The sequence below is a fragment of the Petaurus breviceps genome, unplaced genomic scaffold (genome assembly GCF_028583685.1).
Source record: "Petaurus breviceps papuanus isolate PSGF00001 unplaced genomic scaffold, PetGlider_PUasm1.0 90602, whole genome shotgun sequence".
NCBI lineage: Eukaryota > Metazoa > Chordata > Mammalia > Diprotodontia > Petauridae > Petaurus > Petaurus breviceps.
In genome coordinates this window covers 7,324,537-7,351,164 of record NW_027187283.1, presented here as the reverse complement: position 1 = coordinate 7,351,164, position 26,628 = coordinate 7,324,537, and the positions used below count along the sequence as shown (strand labels likewise).

Sequence of the window (26,628 nt, the reverse complement as noted above, 5' to 3'; positions counted from 1 at the left end):
GAAAAATCATGGACCTTCTTTCTAAGGCCTATCTTCCTTTTCACACACTTATCTGCATTTGTTTTCCTCTTCACCACTTTAGTCACACAATCATTTTTTTTTCTTTGATCTTTAGTATTGACGAATCTACTGGCTCATTCCTGTTATTAAAATCTGAAGACCTCCATTAGCAAGGTTTGAAAAGATGCTCTGAAAGTTTTGGAGGACAGAAAACATAGGAATATTGATATGTAATTGTGAGGTATTTCAGTCTTTCATTTATAGTCAATATATATTTTTTATTAGTTAGCATGTACCAGATAGTTTGCTAAATAGTGACGACATGAATGTAACATATTACAGACGGTATTGTAGGTAAGAATATAGGTATACAGAAGGTATGTAACATAGTACAGAAGGCCCACAAAGACCATGATATTTGTAGTTGTTCTTGGCTTGATGAAAGAATAAACTAATAAGAGGCCATTCCTCAAAAAGTATGATGAAGGTTTTCCTGCATAGTTATTGTAATAATTTTGAGGAACTCCCAAGAATAAGAAGAAGGGAAGAGAAAAGTGATAGTTGTCCTAACATAGTAACACAACAATGGTGACATCCTGTGCCTGACATCTGCAATTCCCTTCTTTGAGAACCTTAGATTCACTTCTTTTTTTTTAAATTAAATTTTATGTTAATTTTTAGTTTACATTATTCATTTCTGCAAGATTTTGAGATACAAGTTTTCTGCCCATCTTTCCTCTACACACACCTGAAAACAGTGATCCCACTGTATACCCCCTCCTGCAATCTGCTCTCACCTATATCCTCCACCATTTCCCTCTGAGTTTCTGGTAGGGTAAAATGGATCTCTATACCCCAGTGCCTGTATATCTTATTTCCCAGTTGCATGTAAACAACCACAACCACAACAATAATAATATATTTTTAAACATTTGATTTTAAAACTTTGAATTCCAGGAGTTCTGGTGCAGCCACGTGGAGGTGGCTACATGGGTTTCACATCTCTTGCCCCTTCTTGCTGCAGGGACAGAGGATGGACCACACCTCTGTCCACCCCCCCCCCCCCCGTACCAAAAGAGTTCTACACTGACCTCCCACATTTTATTTGGCATTTATGGGTTGATAATTCTGGAAACCACCACAGCTGCTGGTAATCCACTCTTCTGATATGCACTGTAGCCACTGTTGTTTGGGACCGTCCTGAGGATAACACCTCAGGCTGACAAGAGGCTGGGCTAATCTCCCAACAAGCTGCAATGAATCCTTTCTGTCCACCTTCCGGGCTGCCTTCAGTGGGAGATTTGTTTCTCTCTGTTGCTTTGTGGGTTCTGTAGCTCTAAAATTTGTTTAGAGTCATATTTTATAGGTATTTGAGGTCATTATTGCAGGGAGCTCAGGGAATTTTCCTGTTTCTATGCTGCCATCTTGGCTCTGCCACCAGTGATCTACTCTTAATGTCTTCAATCATAACTGAAATTTATTCTTGGTGTTATAATGAAAGTCCAATATCTAATGGTGCTATTACTGCGTGTCCTTAGATGAATCATTACCCTTCTCTGGCTTTCACTTTTTTGCTTCAGGAAGATCAATGGAGGAAGGCAGACAAATCCATAGGTTCCACATTCCAAACAATACCAGCTTGGAAGGCTCTCCTTCAGTTCTGCCTCCTGGTTTCTTTCAAAATCCAGCTCCAATCTTACCTTCTGTAGGAACCATTTCCTGATCCCCCTCAATTAGATTCACTTCGAAATGGACAGGAAGAGAGATGTATGATTTAAAAATGTTTTTGAAAAAGACATAAACTTCTCTACAGCAGATCAAACAACATGCAAAAAAAAACCACATAGATATGAGATATACATATAAAGCATATACAATTTTTGTTTGACTCTTCTATCTCTATTTTTTAAATGTATTCTGATATCATGTGTGTGCCTATATGCTATTTAAAGTCCATTGATCCAGAAGCATCTTAAAGTAAAACAAACAAACAAAACCTGCAATAACCCCAAACCCAACTCCTTCAATTTGAATATACTTTTTTGTGTAGCAGGCAACCTTTTTATATCCATAATCTCTCACCTCTCTATGGAGAAAAAGATGTGAGTTTCCTATCATGACAAAAGATTAGTCATTGAAATTAATTTGACTTCAGTATAATATTACCATTCTCTTCATTTTCCTATTGTCATTAATGGGTCATTCTGTTAGGGAAATATAATAAGAAAAAATTCAAGGCAAAAAAAAAAACAAAAAGACCATCAAAGTATTTTTAAAAGAACAACCTAGAAAAGGATTGAGAAAGTGAATATCCATTAACTGGGGAATGCCTGAACAAATAGAATCATGCGACAAAAATAGAATACTATGAAACTTTTTTAAAATAATATTTCAAAAGAATTGAAAGAAATACAGCATGTGATACAATGGAGAATTGACAGACTATAATGAGGACAACAACACACTAAGGATTTTAATGATAATTATGAATTTTCCTAAGTAACATACTGTGGAGAGTTTAAAAGGGGTCCAATACGAGTTTGCTTACTTAAAAAAAAAAAAAAAACTAGCTTTAAGATTTAAAAAAATCATTTGTAGGGATATTTTTTTCTCAAAACATTGATTTGGTAGACAAATTTATTCCCTGATTCATTATCATAGACAGTTTCAGAGAACTGCAATCAATCTGAACATGTAAACACACAAAATCTAAAAGGAAATAAAAAGAATGAAAGCTAAAAATAAAATCCAGACATGACAATCATGTTACTTTCACTATTGAAACACTTAGCATATTATGAGACAATATTTTATTAACAAAAAGAGAAGTTAGACTTGTTTGAATACTGAATTTGAAACATGAAATCTTTCTTTGCAAGTTACAGTCTGTCAAAGATTAAGTGTGAGAAAGAATTAATTAATTAATCAAACTAATTAATCAAACTGAATAACTCAAAACAGGGACATATTCAGATAAATGTGATGATAGTTCTAAATAGAGCAAAGAATGCCTAAAACAAAAATTTTGGGGTAAGATAACTGTTAGTACACAAATAAATTTTAATATGAGAATGTATTTATTTGAATGGAGTCACTTATTTTTAATGTAATTACAAGTATAATATATTTTCTTTATAATTTTATTTATAATTTTCCATGAAGCAGGAAATGACTATACCATAGACATGAAGTAAACAAGATTGTTATGCTTTTTTCTTTCTAATTTAATTTTTAGAAATAAAAATAATATTAAATGTGATTGTTTAATATATTAAGTCCTATGGCTATGTTTAAGGTTCTCATGTAACAGCAGATGGAGTTCTTGAGCTGTCACTCAATATGCCTGGAAGTCTAAGCCTTGGTCAGACAATATTTTAATTAAGTGTTTGCATGTGTGAAACTCTAAAAATGTCAATGAAGTCTTTTAAGATGTAAAAGTAGAAAAGAGGGAAAGATTCTTGAAAACAATAATCAGAATTGCATTTTTCAAATTTTGGTCAAATATTAGCATGTAAGATGTATCACTTGTAATTAGATTTACATTGAATAATTTTGAATATTTATATAAAAATGAGTAATACCTATCTATTTTACAATAGTAAGACATGCTGATAATTTTGTATTAATAAAAATCTAAGAATAGAGAAATGTATTTATGGAAATAAATAATTTTAGTCAAAAAGGCATATTTCTCTAAAATATGCCAACATTCTTCTCCCTTAATTTGTATATTTTGCCATTTGTAGAAGGGAATTAAAGCATTTTATTTATTACTAAACCTCACCAACAGTATACAAATTAAGATGATCATCTTAATATTTCAGTAACTGAATTGAGGTTGACACTTCATTCCATGTGGGTAAATAAACAATTTGAAACAATGATTTTTTAAGACTTTTTTTGAATATCAAAGATGTTATTTTAATCTTTCATCTTGAAGGGTGAGGTTAATAATTCATTACTAGAGCCCTGAATTCTTAGCGTTTGGCTTTCCATATTCCGTGAATTTATTTATGTTTACATAAATGCCAATAGTGAAGAAAATATGCTTCCCACATTAGTCATAAATATAGAAACATAAGGCTAGCATATTAAACATCATTTTTGAATTTAGAAAGTTTTATGCCATTTTTTCAGATAAGGAAATAAAATAACATTTGATAATGAGGCAAGTGCCCATTCTGAGATCACAGTTGCTTGGTAAAAAAAAAAAAAGTTCTTAGATGTCTCTTTAGTACTAAACCAAATTGTTATCTAATTCACAAAAGGCTTTTGGCTATTTGCACAACTCTCCCTTTATGACTGCTGGTATCTTACCACTGAATTGGTGTTCTCTCTTCTGGTTATTGGGAGCAAAGTTTCAGAACATAGAATTTACCTAACTTGCCATTTTCAATGGCAATTTAAGAACTAATTAGCCTTTGCAAGCTAATTAGCCTTTTTCACAACCCATCATCAGTTTAGCTAATATAAGGCTAAGTCCCAGTTTCCTCTGAGTCTCAGAAGGAGGTACCACGAAGTGACCTTGTATGTTGAAGAACACATTATAATTATCCCTTCCACTTTGCCATTTTCCCAATTCTCATTTTGATAGATCATTAGTTGGCATGAGAAATTAAATGGGAATTTGGGGGGAGGTTTGTGGAAGCTGAAGACAACACATGAAAGCCAGCAGACAGCAATGATTCTATGGCCAAATATTTAACTCAAATTTGCATCGAAGTTCTGTAAACACCACATCAAAGAAAAAGAAACAAAATCAGACTTCTCTGTTACAGGGGAAGGGCAATTTTTTTTTACATGGATTTTCCAAATTCTGGCATCACTGTGTCCCTAACCTCAGTGATGTGGAAAAGATGACTGTATGTTGCCACACATTACTAATCAATATAAAATGAGAAAGGTCATTCATATGGCTAATGTGTTAAGATTTATGATGTTAAACCTGTGGTAGACCAAACTACTTTCCAGAGATCAGGATAAAAAAGCACTATAAAGCATGTGGAATACTATGAAAGTAGATTGTCAGGTAAAGCTATCAAATTCTTGGTCATGAATAGTAGTGTTCATTGGCCCCATCTTGTATTTTATGGGCATGCAATTAAGGAAAATATGCTGTATGTATGGAAAAAAGGGCAGAAAAAGTATACTCAACTCTTCCCTATCTCATGAAATAAGAACCATTGTTCATAGTACTTACATTATGGAATTTAATGAAATAAGTTAACATAGACCTATAAAATTATTTTTATTTGGATTATATAGTTAAAAATAGGTAACTACATGTCACAATATTCTGTGACTGTTTAATAAGTGCAAATGTATTAAGGTTTAATTATATTCACTTCCATCCAGATTACCAAACATTTGAATTAATTGTGCTCTGAATTCAGTGCCATACATGAAAGCGATAGCTATTATGGTGAGAATTCCAGATTCCCCAGCAACCTAATAGAAGAAAAAAATGGGTTTAAAGAATATAGAACTGGAATAAATTTTAGAGGTAATCTAGTTTAATCTCTTAATTTTATAGATGAGTAAATTGAGGCTCAAAGACGTAAAAAATGTTCAAGGATACAAAAGTTTCATAGATGGAACCATAAGATAATTCCAAAGCCTGTAACCCAAACTCTCATTTTTCAGGTAAGGAAATCGATGTGCAAAAATGGTCAGGTGACTAATTCAAATTTCCAAAAGTAAGAAATAGATCAGGGTAGGATGCATTGGAATACTTTGAATAGAGCTGATCAAATGGGATATTAAAAAATCACTTTGCAAATCTCAAATAACTATATAAATGATAGCTATTGTTGGTTTCATAGTAATAGTAGTGTTACATATGAAGTTTTCATTTGTCCAGTGAAATTCCTCTTTCCACAAATACCAAACGCGATTTTTCCTCTATTTCCACCTCCTTAGAGGAAACATACATTTATCTATTTCTTTAGAGTTAACAAGAAGTTTACCTTATAACAACTCTGAAAAAAGGAGTGCAAATAATATTTTCCTATTTTACATGTCATGTAACTTCTAGAATGAGGAAATTAAAATGATCCTGTATTGTTAAACAATTGATCCCATTCTTTAATAAATCCTATCCTTCAGTTCATCAAACATCATTTCTCAGTTAAGTTAAAAAATTCTGTCTCTCCCAATCTAAATTAAAACATAGTTATTGTGTCCTTTCAACTACCTCCTGGGATCTTTGTTTTGCTGCATGTAAAGAGAAATCATTTTTATGAAAAACCCTTTCCACATTACAGTTCTTGTGTCCTTGTCTCTCCTTCTAATATTAGGAGTGATTTGACCTCCCCCAAGGGGACAGCTAACCCAGTAGTTTACATTGGGGTGGTTCTTATTTTCTAGCCAAAATTATTAGCTGAAGTTGAGGTTCATAAAACAATTAGCACTCCTTAATTGTCACAGGCCTGTGATCATCCACATGAATGAATCAACAATAGAAAGCTAAAAAAATGGTTTCACAAAAAAGTTCCTGCATTCAAAAGCAGATTGTGGACTCTTTGAGGGCAGAGACTGTTTTTGCTTTTCTTTGTATTTCCAGTGTTTAGCACAATGCTTGGCACATAGTAGGCATTTAAGACATCCTTGTTGACTTGACTCTGAGGTAAAGAATGTCTTTCTTCTTTTTTTATTCTGCTAATTGTTAAAAGTAGTTTTCAACATTCACTTTTTATAAGGTTTTGGGTTCTCAATTATTCTCCTTCCTTTCCCTCCTTCCTCCCCAAGACAACATTTCATCTGATATAAAGCTATACATATACAATCACATTAAACATATTCCTCCCTTACTGATTGGAGAGAGAGAAAATAGTATGCTTTGATCTGCTTTGAGACTCCATAGTTCTTTTCTGGATGTGGATAGCATTTTCAATCTTTAAGCTTTTGGAATTATCTTAAATAATTGTATTGCTGAGAGGAGCTAAATCTATCAAAGTTGGTAATCACCCAATGTTGCTTTTACAGTATATAAGGTTTTCCTGGTTCTGCTCACTTCACTCAGCACCAATACATAGAAGTCTTTCCAGGTTTTCCTGAAGTCTTCCTGCTCATTTCTTAAGGAACAATAGCATTGCATAATATTAATATACCACAACTTTTTCAACTATTTCCCAAATGAAGGGTATCCCATCAATTTCTGATTCCTTGCTGCCACAAAAAGAGCTGGTATAAACAATTTTTGTACATGGGGGTCCTTTTCCTATTTTTATGATCTCTGGGATACTGACCAGGAAGTGGTATTAAAGGATTAAAGGGTATGGAAAATTTTATACCCCTGTGGGCATAGTTCTGAATAGCTCTCCAGAATGTTTGGACCAACTCACAACTCTGCCAACAATGCATCAGCATTCCAATTTTCCCCCATTGTCCCTAATGTTTATCCTTTTTCTGTTTTGTGATGTTAACCCATTTAATAGAGATGTTATGGTAATTCAGAGTTTTTTGATTTGCATCTCTGTAATCAATGATTTAGAGCATTTTTTCATACGAATATAGATAGCTTTAATTTCTTCCTCTGAAAACTGCCTGTTCATATCCTTTGAGCATTTATTCATTGGGGAATGACTTGTATTTTTCTCAATTTGACTCAGTTCTCTATATGTTTTAGAAATAAGGCCTTTATCAGAGACAAAGTTTATAAAAGCTGTTTCCCAGATTTCTGCTTCCCTTCTAATCTTGTTTGCATTGACTTTGTTTATATAAGATATTTTTAATTTAATGCAATCAAAATTATCTCTTTTGCATTTCATAATGTTCTCTATCTCTTGTTTGGTCATAAATCCTTCTGTTCTCTGTAGATCTGACAGGTGAACTATTCTTTGCTCTCATAATTTGCTTATACTATCACCAATGATGTCTAAATCATATACCCACTTTTACCTTACCTTGGTATATGGCAGATGATTCTTGTCTATTCCTCATTCCTGCCATACCATTTTCCAATTTTCCCAGCAGTTTTTGTCAAATAGTGAGTTCCTATACCAGAAGCTGAGGTTTTGGGGTTTATCAGACAGTAGATTACTAGAGTCATTGGCCCCTGTGTCTTAAGTACCTAATCTATTCCACTGATACTCCACCCTGTTTATAAGGCAGTACCAAGTAGTTTTTATGATTATTGCTTTATAATAGAGTTTTAGTTCTGGTACAATTAGGCAACCTTCTCTTGCATTTCTTTTCATTAATTCCCTTGATGTTCTGGACCTTTTGTTCTTCCAGATGAATTTTGTTATTATATTTTCTTGCTCTATAAAATATTTTTTTGTAGGTTGATTAGTATGGTACTGAAAAAGTGATTGAACTTAGTTAAAATTGTCATTTTCATTATATTAGCTCAGCCCACCTATGAGCATTTAATATTTTTTTCTGGTTATTTAGATCTGACTTTATTTGTGTGAAAAGAGTTTTCTAATTGTGTTATATTGTACCTGGGTTTTTATTTGGCAGATACTCTCCCAAACATTTTATGTTTCCTACAGTTATTTAAGTGGAATTTCCCTTTCTATCTCTTTCTTCTGAGCTTTGTTAGTCATATATATATATATATATATATATATATATATATATATATGCCAATTATTTATGTGAGTTTATATTATATCTTTAAATTTTGCTATAATTGATAATTATATGAAGTAATTTGCTGATTCTCTAGGATCTTCTAAGTATGCTATCATATCATCTGCAAAGAGGCATAACTTTGTTTCTTCATGATCTATTATAATTCCTTCAATTTTTGTTTCCTTTCTTATTACTAAAGCTAACATTTTTATTGCAATATTGAATAATCTTGGTGTTAATGAACATCCTTGTTTTACCCCGAAACTTTCTGGAAATGCTTCATGCTTATCCCCATTACATATAATGCTTGATGATGGTTTTAGAATGGTACTACTTATCATTTTAAGAAAAATTCCATTGATTCCTATGCTCTCTAGTGTTTTTAAGAGGAATGGGTGTTTTATTACCTTCAAAGCTTTTTCTGCATCTGTTGAGATAATTGTATGTTTTCTGTTTGTTTTGTTATTGATATGGATAATTATGCTGGTAGTTTAACTAACATTGAACCAGCCCTGCATTCCTGGTTTAAATCCCACCTGGTTGTACTCTCATCATAAAATGTTATAATCTCTTTGCTAATGTTTTATTTAAAATTTTTGCATCTATTATCATAAGGTCAATTGGTCTACATTTTTTCTCTGTTTGGCTCTTCTCATTTTAAGTATCAGCACCATATTTGTATCATAAAAATAAAGTATCCCTTCCTTGCCTATTTTTCTAAATAATTTTATATAGTATTAGGACTAACTATTTAATTTTTAGGGGGCAAAATTCACTTGTAAATCCATCTGGCTCTGGAGACTTTTTAGGGACCATATTGGAAGAAGTAATTTAAGGGAAAGAGACAGATTGTAAGATTTTATTTGAAGAAGAAAAGGTAAAGTGTATGGGTGATATTGTGAACATAAAAATCACCCAAGGAAAATGGTTTACTTAGTATAAAAGAAAGCATAAGAGAAAAGAAAAGCATAATCACTGATGAGAATTATGATGATGATGATGGTCATAAAGGTAGTAATGGTGAGGATAATAATAATAACACTAATACCACATATAACAACAGTAATAACAATAATAATATTAATTTAAACTTGTTTAGTTCATAAATTTCAGGGTCCTCTAAATTGAGTCCAATATTAAGAGGAAAAATTCCTAGAAAAATTTGTGGTAAAGTGTAAGGACTGCTAATAAAATTATGTGCAATATTGCAAGAAACTACAAAGAAAATCATTTAAATACTTATATTTCCATGTTGTCACTGTCCATTAACAGCACAAACTTTGAAGTTTCTCTTTGCCATTTGGAAGTAGGGATTTCCAAACGATAATTCTTGTTTTGACCTTCTTACTTAGCTCTGTGAATATGGAAGTAAGATTGATTGATTCAACTGTTAAAGTCTTTATAGCAAAAAGGAGAAAAGAACTCCAGTTGAATAAATATGGATTGAAGCAATTATAACATGTTCATGAGGGGGAACATATCATTGTAGCTTTGAAAATTGGTTCTAAGATCAATCAGACTTTATGATAAATGAAACATTCTGATCTATGAATAGCAGTTTTGTTCAGTTGATTGTTAGTGTATATTTGTGCATGTGTGTGTGTTTACAGGAGGGGGAGTGTTGCAACTTTTACAGTTAATAGCTAAAGTTGCAATGATATAGGGCAGAAATGTCAAACATTCTTCTTGTGTGTGCCATGAGATCTATGACACTCTCAAGTGCAGCTGGACCCAGATTAAATTGGAATTGATAAATATTTAACTAAATGAAATATAACAGATCATAAATAAAATTCATATGTCATTTTATAAGTTAATATGAGTCAAACATAATTTTTTTAATTAATTTAATTTATTTTTATTTTATTTTGTTTTTTGGAATGCAATTGGGGTTAAGTGACTTGCCCAAGGTCACACACTTAGTTTCTGTGTTAAGTGTCTGAGGCTGGATTTGAACTCAGGTCCTCCTGACTCCAGGATTGGTGCTTTATTCACTGTGCCACCTAGCTGCCCCACACAGAAATTCTTATATGGTTAATCCCCCCTTTTCTACTTCAGTTTGACACAACTGACATTAGGAGCTGTGAATTTAAGTAACTTGTTCAGCATTCCAGAGCTACTTTGTTTTCAGGACTGGACTTGGACACAGATCTTTTCTCATTTTAAGGCTGACACTCTTCTACTAAACTACATTGTTTCTCAGTGTTCCAGGCCTACCATTCTTCAATTTCTCTAAATTCTGATTTCATTTTTATCCCTTTGCACTCATTGAAAAAACAATGCTTATTTTTGCTTATATTTGCTTATTTTTTTAGCTGATAGGTTAATAGTACTCTTTGTGTTCTTTTCTTTCTTATATACTTATACAGAATTTTATGTTCATGTATTTTTCTGTTGTTTGCAAGTCAAATAATCTTCTTTTTGTCCAACCACTCCCCAATTTATGGCATCCTTTCAATTCCAATTATTTTATTACCATGAAAAGGACTGCTATAGATATTTTTTATGCGTATGCCCTTTTTTCAATTTTTATGATTTCTTTGAGAGATCACTTACTACTACCTGGTAGTGGTATTGCTAGGTCAAAGGACATACACAATTTTATATCCACTTGGAGACAGTTCCAAATTGGTCTCCAGAATGCTTGGGCCAGTTCAAAACCACAGCAATGCATTGATGTACCAATTTTCCCACATCCTCTTCAACACTTATCATTTTAATTTTTTCTCTTTTTAGACAATCTGATAGATGTGAGGTGGTATCTGAAAGTTGTTTTAATTTGCATTTGTCTAATAAAATATGTGCTAATAGATAACTTTGATTTCTTTATCTGAAAATTTTCTGTTCATATTTTGACAATTTATCAATTGAGTATAAATTTGACTCAGTTCTCTACATATATGAGAAATTAAGATTTTATCAAAGACACTTGCTGTAAAGATTGTTTCTCAGATTTCTGCTTTCCTTCTAATCTTACTTGAATTAGTCTAGTTTGCACAAAACTTTTATAATTTAATATAATCAAATTTATCTATTTTAGATTATGTAATACTTTATATCTGGCATAAATCCCACCTCGCCATAGTGAATAATCCTCATGAAATATTGCTATAATCTCCTTGCTATTATATTTGTTCAATTATTTCGCAAGGATATTCATTAGCGAAATTGGTTGATAATTTTCTTTCTCTGTTTTGGCTACTCCTGGATTAGATATCAGCACCATATTTGCATCATAAAAGGAGTTTGGTAGGACTCCTTCTTCCCCTATTTCTTCCAAAGAGTTTATATAGTTTTTTTTTTTAATTTAATTTAAAGACAATGAAGTCAGAAGTCCTGCAGCAAAAGCTTACAAAAATATAAATTGATTACAGGCCATGGAGGAGCTGAGGAAGGATTTTGAAAATAAAGTAAGAGAAATGGAAGAAAAATTGGGAAGAGAAATGAGAATGATACAAGAAAATAATGAAAAGAGAGTCAACAACCAGACTGAAGAAAATAACACCTTAAAAATAGATTAACACAAATGCCAAAAGAGGCCCAAAAAGCCAATGAGGAGAAGAATGCCTAAAAAGGCTGAATTTGTCAGATGCAAAAAGAATTTCAAAAGCTCACTTAAGAGAACAATTATTTCAAAATTAGATTAGAGCAAATGAAAACTAATGACTTTATGAAAAATCAAGATACTATAAAATAGATTCAATCAAATGAAAAAATGGAAGGCAATGTGAAATATCTCATTGGAAAAACCACTGACCTGAAAAATAGTTCCAGGAGACATCATTTAAAAATTATTTGACTATCTGAAAGCCATGATCAAAAAAAGAACCTAGAAATCATCCTTAAAGAAATTCTCAAGGAAAATTGCACTGATACTTTAGAACCAGGGGGCAAAATAGAAATTGAAAGAATTCACCAATCACCTCTTGAAAAAAATTCCAAAAAGGAAACTCCTAGGAATATTATATTCAGGTTCCATAGTTCCCAGATCAAGGAGAAGATATTACAAGCAGCCAAGAAAAAAACAATTCAAATATTGTGGAAACACAATAAGGATAACACAAGATCTAGAAGCTTCTACATTAAGGGATTAAGGGTATGGAATATGATATCTCAGAGATCAAAGTAGCTAGGATTAAAACCAAGAATCACCTACCCAACAAAACTGAGTATAACATTTCAGGGGAAATATGGTCATTAAGTGAAATAGAGGACTTTCAAGCATTCTTGAAGAAAAAGATAGAGTTGAATAGAAAATTTAACATTCAAATACAGAAGGCAAGAGAAGCATGAGAAGGTAAACAGGGAGAACAAATCATAAGAAACTTATCAAAATTGAATTATTTACATGCTTACATGGAAAATAATAATTGTAAATTATGAAACTTTTCTCAGTATGAAAATAGTTGAAGGGAATATCAATGTGCTTGTATATATATATACATATATGTTTATGTAGGATGGTATATGTGTGTATGAATACATATGTGTCTGTGTATATATGTGTACAGGTAATCATTTTGAATCAATTGAATAGGCAGGGATCATACTTAAAAGGTGAAATTGAGAGGTAAGAAAGGAATATAATGAGAGGAGATGGGCAGGGACAGAATAGGGTAAATTATCTCACATAGAAGAGGCAAAGAAAAAGTGTTAAAATGGATAGGAAGAACAGGAAGGCAAAGGGAAATGAGTCAACTTTATTCTCATTGAATTTGACTCAGGGAGGGAATAATATATGCACTGAATTGGATGTCTTGCACTACAGGAGAGTAGGGGGGAAAGGGAATGAGAAGGGGGATGATGCAGGGAAGGTCAGGTTGGGGGGGAGGGTAGTTTGAAGTGCACACTTTTGAAAATGGACAGGGTCAAAGTAGAGAATAGAACAAGTGGGGGGCGGGATAGGATGGAGGTATATACATAGTCAGTCTTTCACAATATATCCCCTATGGCAATGTTTTGTATAACTACACATGTACAAACTATATATATATCGAATTGCTTGTCTTCCCAGTAAGGGTGGGTGACAAGGGAGGAAGCGAAAGAATCTGGAATTCAAAGTTTTAAAATAAAATGTTTAAAATATTTTTATTATATTTTACATGAACTGGGAAATAAGATATACAGGCACTGTGGTATGGAGATCCATCTTGCTCTAACAGAAAGTAGGAGGAGGAATGGGGGAGGATATAGGGAAGAGTAGATTGGGAAAGGGGTATACAGTGGGATCCCTGTTCTGGGGTGTGGGTAGGGGAAAGATGGGGAGAAAATTTGTAACTCAAAATCTTGTGAAAATGAATGATGCAAGCTAAAAATGAACTTAAAATTTAATTTAAAAAAAGAAGAAAAAACAATGTGGATACTACACCACTACTTCATTGTTTGTTGTATATTTTAGCAAGATGGAGTTTCCTTCTTTATCTTTTTTAATTAGGTCTATTTCACTTTTATTTTGTCTGAGATTAGGATTGCTACCACTGTTTTCTTTTTCCCTTCAGTTTAAGCATAATAGATTCTTGCTCTAGCCCGTTACCTTTACTCAGTGTGTCTTTCTGTTTGAAGTCTGTTTCTTGTAAACAATATATTGTTGGATTCTAGTTTTTGATCCACTGGAGTTTGTTGTGTAGCGGTGAGACATGATCAGACCTACAGTTTAGGAAAATGACTTTAGTAACTAAATGGGGGATGGATTGGAGTGGAGAGAGACTTGGCACATGTAAACACTAAGCATGATATGGCTTCTTCTGGATCATACTTAATAATTATAATTATGCACCACCAAATTTCATTTTTTGTTGCTCCTTTCATTTACATTGTTAAAGTTACTAGTTATTTTCTTTTTCTCATGCTATTTTAATATGATACTACAAGAAGCTTTGAACAATGCCATCTGGATTAATATTGTATTACAATACTGTCATTAATTCATTATAAACAAACTCCACTATAAATCACAAAACTCAGTAACAAAGTCCATCAATTAAAACTTATTTGTAATATTAAGAACATCATTCCAGAGGACCTGTAAATTCCCTGATACTTTAGTTCATATATAATATTTTGTTTGGAATCCACTAATGACTTTATTTAAGGCTTACGTGTTCCTTAGAATCATTCTTACATAGATTGAACACCACAATTATGCAGTTGGAAAGATTTGCTAGTTACTTATGTATATCTTAAATTCCATTACCTCTTTTCACCCTCACAATATTCCTATTAGATATCATATACTGATAGCACTATTCCCAATTTACAGATGAAAATACTGAGGATCAGCTGATAAAAATGACGTGCTCAAAAACATAAATGTAGCAAGAAGCAGATTTGGGATTTAAACCAAGGTCCTCTGGAAATCTGGAATCTACTTATGGTAAAATAATTTTAGAATTGGTATTTTAACTCTAATCTTGCTGTTGCAAAGTACAGTATCATATTCAATAAATCATGATTTCTTCTATATACTCAGCACTTAATAAATGTTTCTTAAATTGTTTTATTGAAATAAACCATTTTCTCCAACTGAAATCACAGAATTTAGCTGAACTGAACAGGTTTGCTTCTTATAAATCTCTATAATTATTAATGTCTCAGAGTTATGGAGCCAGTTTGTACCAAAGTTCAAAATTCAAGAATAGTTATGTGTCTTCAGAAATACCTTAAGACACTGTTAAAAATAGGATGATTTTTAAAGTAAAATAGATTATATAAAACAAATAAATGAATGGATGAAAATGTTAAGCATAATATATGCTAAATATTGTGATAATCTCTGAATGTTTTTTTTTAAATACAAGTCAGTTTCTGTTGTTAAAGATTTAACATTCTGATGAGGGAAAAAAAATTGGGGATGCATGACCAAGTAAGGGAATTTTGGTCAGCCATATCAGGGAAATATTGAGTGGGACAATAGAGAAGCCCCTTTATCTGCCTTTCCCGGAAATGATGATAGTGGTGATTGGATTATAATTATTAGGGTAAAAGGTGCAAAGAGTTGAAAAATGAAAAGGAGAAGATAGTGACAGATTTTAAAATAGCTAGGGTGACGATGAATTCCAGTATTCCACAGATTTCAGAGGGAAGGCAAGAAGCAGAGGTTCTAGATATATTCTCTGGTGATATAGTCTAAAGGGTAGATGAGCAGCAAAATGCACCAGCCACTTAATATTTATTTTCTTGAATTGCCAAATTGACAGTAATAATACTAATCATTTGACTCTAATAGTGCTAATCATTTTCCTTTACAATGAACTTCCAAAGAGCTTTCCAAAGTTTTTCAAAGTATTTCTTCACAACAACCCTTGGAGAGAAGGTGTATCCATATTATCAGCACCATTTTTACGGCGAACAAAAGGGACTTTTAGAGCGGGAAAATAACTTTCTGATGATAACACACTTGTTCAATGGAGGAGCAAGGATTCAAATACTTTCTGACTCTAAAATGCTATCAAATAGTTCTAGGTACACTGGAAACAGTCATAGATTGATTATCTGTTCACGGTCTGAAGTGAATAGCAGCAACCCCTCCATTTCATGACATCAGGCACTTACAGATGCAGGATTACTAACCTCATATGTTCCCAACTACTGAGCTTTCATGGACCAGTCCCTTTGCTACCTTCTCATGAATAATTATCAAAAATTAAAAAAAAAGAAAAAATTCTCAGATGAGCACAAGATGACCCATTTTGGGATTAATGGTCTTTCATTCTCACAAGTTTATAAGAATATTATATTGAATATTTCCCCCCAAGCTTGTATACATGAGGATATATACCAAAAACAGGCACAATAACATGCTTCTAAGATGTCTTATGCTTAATTTTATATTCCAATAAAATGCATTTCAACTTATGGCTATTTCAACCTGACCACAAAGTAAGAAGGAATTAATACATGTTTCAATAGTTCCAGAAATATACATTCTCTATCCCTTTACTTTCTGTCAAAAATTTCTCTCAAACTTTCTCCTGCCATTAATTTTGGTAGCAAATGAAGAAAAAAAAATCATTAGTTATTTTGAGTAAAAAAAAAAACTTTTGTACCTTTGTTTGACCATTTGAAACTTAGTTTGGTTTTAGATATTGATTGAGTACTGATTTTTCTTGGCAAGAAAGTAGGACAAATGATTGTCAGACCTGTAGTAATTCACAAATATACTAAATATGATACAATTCTTCCTCAGATGTATGATTTGGAGTGCAGGCTTATGAATGACTCTCTTCAGAGGTCAGGTTTCTCAATAGAGAAAGGAAGTGTGGAAAGCATCTTAGCTCTTGTGAATTATTACTGGCCCCCCTTTATTTGGAGTTACTGAGGATATCTTTTGCAGATAATGATAAGGAAGGTCACAAAGGATGTGGTTTGAATACTGTCACTCAAAGTGTTCTACTTGTGCTAAATAAGATTGAAATCTGCCAAGGACAATTGGCATAGTCGACTAGATTGGGTTGAAATAAAACACTAGCTACTACAGTTTTCAAAATAATTGCTTTTACTGAAGTACACATGGCTCCATTATGCATCCCATTGCTTGCAAAATAATTTTTAGTAACCAAGTGAAGGTGAATCACACAGTCATTCTGTTAAGTCTGTCAAGCTCCCAAGAGGGAGGTAGAACAGCAGCTATATCTGCTTCAAAGATGCCTTTCTCAGAGATAAGCATGTTTTTAGAAAAAAGAACATTATGCATATAGACATTTCTATAACTCTCTATAAGTTGCTACATCATTCATAATAATGACTCGAATGTGAGAAGCAATATAAAATATGAAAGAGAGAAAAGGATCAAGCATTTATTAATCATCTACTTTGGTCAAGCACTGTGTGCTAAGCTCTTTTGATTTCAAAAAATACTATCTCATTTGATCCTCACCTGACCCCTGCCACACGACACTATTATTAGCCTTATTTTGGGATTGTGGAAATTGAAGCAGACAAAAGTTAAGTGACTTGTCTAGAACGACACAATTAGGAAGTATCTGAGACCAAATTTAAGTCCTCTCTACTCCAGTCCCAGTGCTCCATCCATCGTTCAATCTAGATTTCTTATACAGTGCAAACAAGGGCAGAAGGACACAGCAGCTGCCTGTAGGCAGTTTCCAGATGAGGCATAGCTGTTTGAAATGTATATCAGGAGGTCAGTATAAATATTCCTATAAGGCTAAAGCAAATTCCAAGTATTCCAATAAGGTTATTGAATAACAAGTTATTAAAATAAAGTTTCCCACCATATAGCGTAAATATAATCCAATTTCCCCCTACTAAAAGAATCACAAGATCACTTCCAGAGACATATATGACCACACTCTGGAGGATTTGGGGAAAGATGTGAACAAAATTGCCTACAGAGAGAAGGCATAACAGATTTTTTTTTTTGGAGGGGGGAAGAGAGGGCAATTGGTGTTAAGTGACTTACCCATGGTCACATGGCTAGTAAATGTTAAGTGTCTGAGGCTGGATTTGAACTCAGGTCCTCCTGACTCCAAGGGCAATGCTCTATTCATTGTGCCACCTACAAGCACCACAACTAAGGTGATAATCTTTTTTTTTTCTTTTTGGAGGGGGGAAGGCAGGGTGATGGTGCTCTATTCACTTCACCATGTAGCCACTCCAGCATAACAGACGTTCATTTCAGAGAAGTGGAAAAAAAATAAGTACATTGATGCCAATACAGATCCATCAAATGTCCATATATTCATACAAATGTGTTTATTTGTGGGAGGTAGGAGAATCTATATTCTTTTAAAAAAAATGAAAAATGAGACATGATTTTATCTCCATAAAGACCATTTAGAACAATTTCACTTGCTTATCCTCACAATTATTATTCACACTATGACCAATTTAATGCCATTTTAACATGTTCTCTCCAAAAATAAATGTTTTTGAATAACTTTAGATGATCTCTTATTACTAATCACACCATCTAAGGAGTTGGAAAATCTTAATATATAACATGTGCTTCCTTATTCTTCTTAATGTGAAGTGGACAATTTGTTATTGGAATGTATAAGGCAAAATCCTAAAATGTTAATACACTTCTTGCCTATAAAGGAAGACAAACTATGAAATAAATGCATTTATGACAATATTTTCTTCATGCTTCTGTGGTGTTCTTTTGAAGTACCTCAAAGTGAATCTAAGTCAGAAACTCGATTAAGTTTATAGGGCCACAATAATGAAAGAAATGCAGCGTAGGTCCAAAGAACCATGTGTGGACATAGAAAATCAAGTTGACCTAGATTGAGTAGGCTCTCAGGTTTGACCAATGCCTACATGTGCAAGGTAGGTATAAATAAAGGCTCACAGTTACTAATTTCTAGAAATTTAACTATTGATACCTGACCTATTTATTAGAGAGTACTGAATTATGTGCCTTTCTCTGGCACTGATTGCCTCCAAATTGTATAACACAGCTATTTTCAAGGGTTGAGGTACAAAATGTTCTGCTACCATCTGTTATTTCATCAATATGTTTAAAAACCCAACTCTTGAATATAGTCAGTGGTGATATAAAACTCATTTATATTTGAATAAAGAGGTCAAATGGTGGTCAGAAGAAATGATATAATGACACTCTCAAGTTCTCTTTGAAGAATTTTGGAACAGGTTGTGAGACATGGTTGATAATTGGTACAAAGTGGTCCAGCATGCTGTGCTACATCAATGAAGGCACTTTGCTCTATGCAAAAATCAGGATGGCAGACATTCAAAATAAATATGAGATGCATAAATTAAGATGCATCTCCAATCCAAACGTTCACTATTTCTGCCATATAGACTATTTGTGCCATATTTGTGGTAGTTTGCATTCGCTTAATCAGTCACAGTTGAACACACTGTACTTTTTAAATAAACGATAGCAATTATTTATTAATAATAAAAATTGTGACCTAGTGGCACAGTTGAGCACTGGGTAAGGAGCACTGACAATAAGGCAGGAGGCAGGAGAAAGTGCAGGGAACTGAACTTGGACACAGAAAGAGCTGGGGTCAAATCCTGCTTGAGACATTTATTGTGTGATCCATCCCCTCTGGGCTTCAGTTTTCTCATATGTAAAATGCTCTGAATCTATGATCCCTTCCTGTCTAGTAGGCCAGAGATAGAGGGGGGAAAAATCTCTCCATCAGCTCTAAAATGAGATTTATGGGCTTCTCCTGGTGCAATTTAATGCTTCTTTAGTTGGATGCAAGACACTGAGGAAATTTCATCCTTGGGGAAAGAATCCTGGATTGTCTAGGGAAGGATGGGTGGGGAGGGTTAATGTCTTGGGGAAGGAAAGGGACATTCTTGTTGGCTTAAAAGGTCCTGGACACCATTTCAGGCCATTTACTGTAGAGTCAATTCATCCAGCTCTGTGTATTGGCTGTTGTCCAAATCTTCGGAGTCAGCCTGTGCCAGTGCCTCATCGCCGTCGTCCCCGGGCAACAACTCTCCCAAGGGCGTCTCTGCCTCCTGAGTAGTCTCACTTTTCTTGCTGTCATTTTTCTTCTTGCCATCTGTGCCAGGACTCTGCTCCTCCAAGATCTGGTCCAGCCGCCCCAGCAGGGCTTCAGTGTTGTACTTGATCTGGGTAAGTTCTGCCTTGATGGTCTGCAGCTCAGAACATTTTAACGTTAACCTCGATGAGCTGCTGGAAGTAAGTAGTGGAGCGGGCAAAGAGTCTGACAGGGTTTGAGGAGACGGACAAGAGGGATGGTGACCCGTGGCCGCTTCACAGGAACCACCCTGGGGACTGGAGATAGGCGGCCCCGAGGAGGCTGAAGCTGCTCTCTCGAGTCCTTCTAGTCCATTGGGTTTAGGTTCTCCAGCCATGTTGATGTCCAGAGTCGGCCCTGCTAGCACTCGCCCGCTCTCACCCAGCACAGCAGCACGGGCATGGCGCTCGCTAGCATACTGGACGATGGCGTAGTCCATGTGCACAGAGCAGCTACTCGGCCATACTTGGAGAAGATGGTCTCTTATGTCTGCCTTCTTCACCATGGCTCTATTTAAGTTCCCAATGACTACCCAAGAGCTGAGGGACTTGGGATCATTCTTATTGGTGATGTTGCTTGTGTGCACTTTCAGAGACATGGTGACATCCCAGCGAGGAAAGATCAGGAGCATAAAAGGTTCCGAGAAACAATGAGTGGCAGAGGCGGGGAGGAGCGAGGGCCGGGTGGAGGAGGGGACCGAGAGGCGGGAGCGACCGCGAGTCTCACACAGGCTGCAGAAAAAGCCCAGGGGCGAGGGCAGTTGAGGGAACTAATGCAGGGGTGGGAGCCAGAGAAGAGGTGGCCGCCCCCGTCGTCTTCGCTGCCGCTGCCGCCACCGCCTCCTGCAGGCCCCCTGCGTACACCGCTTGGGAGCCCGGACGCCCACACTGTAGTTTTTTTTTTAAAAATTTGATTAATTTTTAGTTTTAAACATTCATTTCCATAAGATTTTGAGTTTCAAATTTTCTTCCTCTTCTCCCTTCCCTCCAAGATGGAGTGCAATCTGATACAGACTCTAAATATACATTCATATCAAACGTATTTTCACATTAGTCATGTTGTAAAGAAGAATTTGAACCAATGGGAAAAACCACAAAAAAAGGAGAAACAAAACAAAACAACAACAGAAGAGAGCATATAGTATGCTTCTATCTGCATTCAGACTCCAAAGTTCTTCCTCTGGATGTAGATAGTATTTTCCATCATGAGTCTTTTGGAGTTGTCTTAGATCCTTACAATGCTGAGAAGAGATAAGTCTATCAAAGTCATCCCACAATGTTGCTGTTACTCCTGGTTCTACTGGTTCTACTCACTTCACTTATCATCAGTTTATATGTTTTCCAGGTTTTTCTGAAGTCTGCCTGTTCATCATTTCTAATAGTAAAACAATATTCCATTTCATTCATATACTACAACGTGTTCAGCCATTCCCCCATTAATGGGAATCCCCTCAATTTACACTTTTTTTGCCACCACAAAAGGAGCTGTTATAAATATATATATATTTTTTAATGTGGGCCCTTTTCCTATTTTTATGATATCTTTGGGATAGAAACATAGAAGTTGTATATCTGGGTTAAAGGGTATGGACAGATTTACAGCCCTTTGGGCATAGTTTCAAATTGTTCTCTTGAATGGTTGGAGTCACAACTCCACCAACAATGTATTAGTAATCTAATTTTCCACATCTTCTCTGACATTAATCATTTTCACCTTTTGTCATGTTAGCCAATCTGTTTGGTGTGATGTAGTACCTCAGAGCTGTTTTTATTTGCATTTCTCTAATCAATAGTGACTTAGAGCATTTTTTTCATATGACTATGGGTGGTTTTAATTTATTCATATGAAAACTGCCTGTTCATAACTTTTCACCATTTATCAATTGGGGAAAGACTCATATTCTTATAAATTTGACTTAGTTCTCCATATATTTTCAAAATGACACCTTCATCAGAGATAGTATCTGTAAAAATTCTTGCCCAGCTTTCTGCAGTCCTTCTAAATTGGGTTGCATTTGCTTTGTTTGTGCAAAATCTTTTTAATTTAATGTAATCAAAATCATCCATTTTGCATGTCATAATGTTCTCTATCTCTTGATTGGTTGTACACACTATACCTTGACCCCGGCATAGTGATGTCATTTTGGTCCTCTTCAAGCATGGAAGACAACAACCAACCAATCAACCAACAGATCAGAATATCCATAGAGAAAAGACTCTAAGAATGATGAAGTGATAGGGAGAAAAAGACAGGAAAAGAGAGATCGGAAAGGGAAGGGAATTGGAGTCAAAACACTTTAAAAAACAAAATGTGTGGGGTTTATGGAGTACAGAAATTTTTTACTTTTTAAATTAGGTGAGAAAAACCTTATTGGATATGTTAATTTGATACATCAAAAGGAGAGAGAGAGAGAGAGAGAGAGAGAGAGAGAGAGAGAGAGAGAGAGAGAGAGAGAATTATATGAGAGTGTAGCAGAAAAGTTTTGAAGTTGTCAACATGATTTACCTCTTTTTTCTCTTGGATATTTACCTATTGGAAAATCATTTCTCGTTCCTACACATTATAAGCTAATAGTGGTTCAGAAGACAGTTACAGAGATGATGATGAAGTCATAAATTCATGACATATGAATATTTGTTGAAGGAACTAAGAATATTTAGCTTACAAAAAAGAAGACTGGTGGGGAGGTAACAATAACTTTGTTCAGTAATTTGAAGGGATCATATTGTTATGTTTGACTATATTGTTATGTTTGACTCTACAATGAATAATAATGAATAATTGTTGCAAGTGGCAAAAAGGAAAATTTAGGCTTGGTGTGAAGAATAAAAAACAATTCTAATATTATGTCCAAAAGTGGAATTTTCTTTTCTTTGATGGTGGTGGATTCACCATGCTTAAGAGTTTTCCAAGCTTATTTGGGTGACCATTTGTTAGACATGCTGTACTGTTGATTCCACCAAAATGAAATCGTTTGGACTAGAGAGCCATTGACAGTGCTCTATTTCTTTTTTGTGTTTGCTTTTGTTTCCTCTTTTCCATTGCTCATTTCATCTATTACAATCTTTCTTTATAACATGACTAATGTGAAAGTATTTGCAGATCCTATACTTGATTGCATGCTGCCATGGGGGGTGGGGGGAGTAAGGGAAGGGTATAAAATTTGAAATTCAAGGGATTGTGGAACTGAATCTTGTAAAGGAGAAGTAAACAAACAAATTAATAAAGACAAAATAATTCAAAAAAGATAAAATTTTAAAAATTAAAAAAAATAAAATTCTGATTTTAAAGGACCCATATGAAAGTTTGATAGTCCCAGATGATGAAAACAATTCATTAAGAAATTCCTTGTGAATCTTTTCCCATTTTTCTTCTGTTTATGGTGCTAATCTCATTTTTAAATGCCATCAGGAATGGTGTAACTTCTTTGGAGTTTTCCCTAAACATCCTTTAAAATAGTTTTAATCTCCATGGCTTCTTTCTAGTTTATGAGACAATACCATTAATAATAATCCATTGTTCTTCTTTGTAAGATTTTACAAATAAATTTATATTCTAAACCAAAAAAATAAATCACAAATTCCTTCCATTTAGATAATATCTACCTTTCAAGGCTAGAAATTTTACCCAAGTAAAACTAGTCAAAATATCAGAAACATCTAACTAAATAGAGAGGTCCATAAACATAGTCTCATTCTTCTATAAAGGAGCTGAATTATTATTTTTTTACCTCTTCTTCAGATCCAAGTGCAACACATTCTGTTTAAATTTTGATGTTTCCTTTTTTATTGTTTTAGTAATTGGACAATTTATTTTGCTGCTTGTGCTTACTTTACTCTGTATCAGTTAATACAATTCTTCTCAAACTTTACCAATTGCCTATTGCATTAAGCTACTAAAATTTGCATAGATATTCTCTAATTGATAAGCATCTATTTTGTTCATGATTCTTTGTTACTACACAAATATCCTTTTTTTTTAAATCATACTATGTGGCAGATACCATATAGTTAGGTGGTGGTGGTAAGATGAAGAAGAGTGGTTCAGTGTTCATGAGTATGATGGTGAATTGGGTTGAAGCATATTTTATTGTTAATGCCATTCAGCACTTCATACTCTATTATTTCTTTTATAACTTTTCAAAGTGCTTTTTGCTTTTGAATTCTTCATAATTTCTTATAAATAAATAAAACTAATGACTTTTTTTCCTAATATAAAATTGATACAGGAAACAAAAAGACAGAGCTCTTTAGAAATAAAGCAAAACAGATAGCAAATATAACATAGATACCTCTAGCCTGACCCTTATAGAACCAGGCCTATTGCATTTTATATCCTCACTCTTACTCCACAGATTTTCTGGTACCTTGAAGGGGTTGTGTAAACCACTTTTTTGCCTTCATCTTAATTCAGTGTATTCTTCGAAAAGGTATAGTCCTTTTACATTCCATTTTGAGAAGCCCAGTTACTAGCACCCCAGTTCCATTTTACCACTTAACATCAGATTACCTTTTACAAAGATATGTTTACTTCAAATATATTGTGAGAACAGGTGTACAAGCATCTTTCCCAAACACCTCATGGTTATAATTCCACATATACTACTTAGGTCTTTGAAGGATAGTGTATGGAGTGTTGAGAAGGGAATTAGCTTCAGCTTTAGATCAGTTCCTAAATAATTTTAGTCTCCTTAGGGAAACACTGCTAACTAGTTGGACTGAAACATCTAGCCTGATTTCCTAGACTCCAAAATCTCCTTGGCTGTTACTCCAGGCTGGATCAGAGACTCTACTCCTTCTATACTAGGATGAAAATAACAACAAACAGAAAAGCCAAAAAACCAGGATCATTTCTCTAGGACACAAGGACCTATAGTCCTCCCTTATTGCTTCATGGTCTCACTAGATTTGAATGAATGATTCATTTTTATCCTCAGACAGGAATGCACAAAAAAGTCTTTTCCACTGCTGAGGCCCTTTGTGCTGAACCAGGTCATTTTAAAGACCTAATCCTTCTAACTCCATATTTAATTGAAAAGACTTCTCCTAAACCTATCTGACATGTCCTTACCTGCTCTAGTCATCTGATATATGAAAAATAATTCCCTCTTACCTTCCAAATTGATATAGCCACCTTAGTTTTTCTGGATATTTAACAAAATTCCATCATAATAAGAAAGATGGAAAGAAGGAAGGAAAAGGGAAGGAGGGAAAGAAGGAATGAAATATAGGAGGTAGGGAGGAAAAGAGGGAGGGAAAAGAGAGGAAGAGAAGAAGGAAAGGAGAGAGAAAGGAAAGAAAGTTGGAAGAGAGAGGGAGGAAAGAAGAAGAAATAGAGAAGGACAGCAGAGAAAGCAGGTAGGGTGGAGAAGGGAGAAGAAATGAAGAAAGATTTTATCAAGTCATCTGAAGACCATGCAGCTTTTTTTAGTTTGCATCCCTTTTTTATATTCTCTCAGCCAATGAAGCAGAATTCCCCAGAGAATCATGAAATACCCTTACAAATTGTACAATAAAAATGAAACTTGTTTGGTTCCTATGCAATTCCAAGTAACATATTGAATAGATTTTCAGGAGGGGAAAATCTCCCTTGCCAAAAGTGTCACTTTTAGTATATGTTTACCAGAGCATTAGTTTCATGACTGAATTGTTACTATGTTCAAACTAATCTTTAGCCTCACATTTGAGGATCACGGGAAATCTTTCCTTATTTTAGCTTGTTGAGTTTGTTCATATTAATTTGTGATTACTGCATAAAGAAAGTTGTATTTTATGGTGAAAAGGTGGTTTGGGTTTGCATTTTATTGTTTCTGCACTTATCTTCTCCACACTGCGATTAGTAAAACAATATATTTTTGTTATATTCTGAGGAAGCCAGCTATCAGTCAATCACTTTAGAAGCTGGAGAAGTAAATTTTTTTCTTTTAAAGTGTTAGACATTTCTGCTGGATAGTCAGATTGTTTGAATTATATTTATTGAATCCTTCCTAAGTCCTTCAGCATTTTGCTAGACGCTGAGGATTGTGGGAGAAACAGAAAAGTAAACATATGGCCTAAAGAGCTTCTAATGACCTTAGTACTTAGGCATTAGTTAAGGGAAGGGGACAATAAAGTAGAAAGAGGTTGAATAACTTTCCTAAGTTCACAAAGACAGTAAACAGCAGAGTTAGAATTTGAAATTGGTTATTTTGATTCCAGTGTTCTTAACCACTATATCAAAACTGCCTCCTAACAGGACCTAACCCTCCTTTCAAGGAGTTTTGTTGGAAAAAGGTACTTATTATAGACATGAAATATTAGAGAACAATACATTATGTAATTAAATAACATGCTAATCTGAATTTAATTGAGTGGAATATGTATAATAGAGAGTGCACAACATTTTTAGTTGGAAAACATGGATTCAAATTGTGACATTTACAAGCACTATCACTAGCGTTGTAGGTCAGGCCTGACTCATATGTGCTTCAAGTTCAGAACCAGAACAAAATTAGATATTCATCAATCATCCTACAGTTTAAAAAATTAAGTTTAGTAAGCCTTAGCTGGGAAAGTAAATTATCAATGGTACA

General features: G+C 34.1%; 1 pseudogene; it reads right to left on the bottom strand.

The window, feature by feature from the left end:
* Nucleotides 1–19,790: 19,790 nt before the first annotated feature.
* LOC138142729 (RNA-binding protein Raly pseudogene) lies at nucleotides 19,791–20,655 on the bottom strand (annotated as a pseudogene).
* Between the last annotated feature and the right edge of the window lie 5,973 nt (nucleotides 20,656–26,628).